The following is a 2,123-nucleotide window of genomic DNA, read 5'->3' on the forward strand; positions in this document are numbered from 1 at the left end:
CAGAAATACTAGTCGGTATTTTAGTTCCCACCGTAGATTATTCTTCCTACGTGATACTTATACGTAGTACTAGACGTTGAGTACTGTATAAAATATGTAGGATATATGTCGCAGATAAAAAAAACGACTTGTATATATAGCTAATCTTACATATTTCCTAAATACAAGTCTTTGGAGAGATTTCACTATAGACCAAATACAGAGTAAAACAAGTGAATCTACACTTTAAAATGCATCTATATACATTCATATGTGGTTCATAGTGAAATCTCTATAAAGACTTATACTCCCTCCGCCCCATAATATAAGAACGTTTTTGACACTACGGGACGGAGGGAGTATTTAGGAACGAATGGAGTACTAGCGAGTAAATCCGGTACGTTCAGACCTTTCCATCGTGCGCGCGCAATTTAGTTACCAAGTCGTAGTAGATTGAGCGGGGGTGAGGTACGGAACAAGCCACCGTGGAGTAAAGCGAGCGTACACGGCGGGTTGCCATCGGCTCCCAACACGGTCAACGGGCTCAAGGGCGTTGGTCAGTTGGTCGGTTGGCGTTTGGTACTCTCTTATAAATGACCCGGACCCGCCCGTGCTTGGCCGTATACGATCCGACCGCGCGTAGCACCCCACGTGTCGGTGATCCACGGGACTACAAACAAGGCTCCGTTCACTTGCCTTTACGCGAGCGTCAACCGCGTCATGACGCGATTATTTACCGACGCATGAAAATTGTTGCGTCAAAAACCGTTACAACTTGGAGAAAGATGACTGAGTGCTTAATGTCCGCCAAATTTCAGAGCATTTGAATTTCTGGATAGCCCTAGGCAAAAACGACAAATTTGAGGTCTATGAAAAAATTAACTGTTTGCGCACTGTTCGGTACCGATTTTTTTTACTGAGAGCTATTTAGATATCCAAATAATTTGAAATTTGGCACGTACCTCACGCACTCAATCATCTTACATGAAAAAAGGGATTTTCTTGTTTGAATTTACTGTTCACCGGGTGCAGATGAGCCGGACAAAGAATTAGATATTCATAACATAATGATGTTTTTTCTATGTATTTTTTGCTGCATAGTTCTCTGCAAAGTTTATACGGGTTGGATGGCCAATTCCCGTATACGTGTCCACAGACCAATGTGTGTCCATTTTAAGGATCTGCGCTGGAGATACCTTACAAACACGCCCATACGAAGAGGTAAAATTACAGTCAAAGTATTCAGGGTGCTAAAGTCTTCCTCCTCTACGTGTACATGCCCACAGACCAATGTGCGCTGTGAGCAAAGATGGTGCCGCCTATGGGCCCCCTCCCTCCGGTCCTTAGGATCCATGCCACGCCCCTCGGCGAGTCCCTCCCCCACCTGGTCTACATTGCATCCCTCCTCGAGTTGCGACGTCATGGCCCGGCATGTGTGGCGACTTTTGTCGTGAGCCCTGTAGGTCGTACAGAGAAAAGCAGGTGCGCCTCTCCTCTGATCTGCGGTGAAATCACTGAACTCCTCTTCAGATCTTTCTGGTTGTCTCCGGCATGCACAAACGAGAACCAAATTGGGCAAAACGCATATTTGACCTGTGGACGAAATCAAATCAAGATCTGAACTGCTTTTGTAAAAAGTTTATAAATAGACCGTTTTGTGTGGCGCCTGACACCCGGGCGCTGCACTCCACTATGCAGCGCCTTTGCCTTGGGCGTCGCACAACTGGCCAGCGTGGTAGCCCGGGGCCAGGTGCGGCCCCACAGCCAGTCGTGCAGCGCCTAAGAGCTAGGCACCACACAGTGTAATGTGCAGCACCCAGCGCTTAAGCGCTGCACATTGACTTAAACCGTATCGGCTTAGCCCTCCCTAGGCAGTTCTTCCCTCTCTCAGGGCAGTTTCTCTCTGTAACAGAGGGGTGTGGCGGCGCCCCCTTCGACCCCCTCCCACCCTCTCAGATCTGGAGATTTGAGCTGTGGATTCGATCTCCAATCCCTCCTACTAGGTAAACTCATCCGTTCCCTCTATTTTCCTCCGTAAATTCGTTGCCATTTAGAGATTTGTCCAAGATTGGGTGGAACCCTTGATTTGCTTGGTTTGGATCTTTATTAATCCAAGATTGGGTGTTGTGATTTAGGATGTGTTA

This window comes from Triticum aestivum, chromosome 5B (assembly GCF_018294505.1).
Source record: "Triticum aestivum cultivar Chinese Spring chromosome 5B, IWGSC CS RefSeq v2.1, whole genome shotgun sequence".
NCBI lineage: Eukaryota > Viridiplantae > Streptophyta > Magnoliopsida > Poales > Poaceae > Triticum > Triticum aestivum.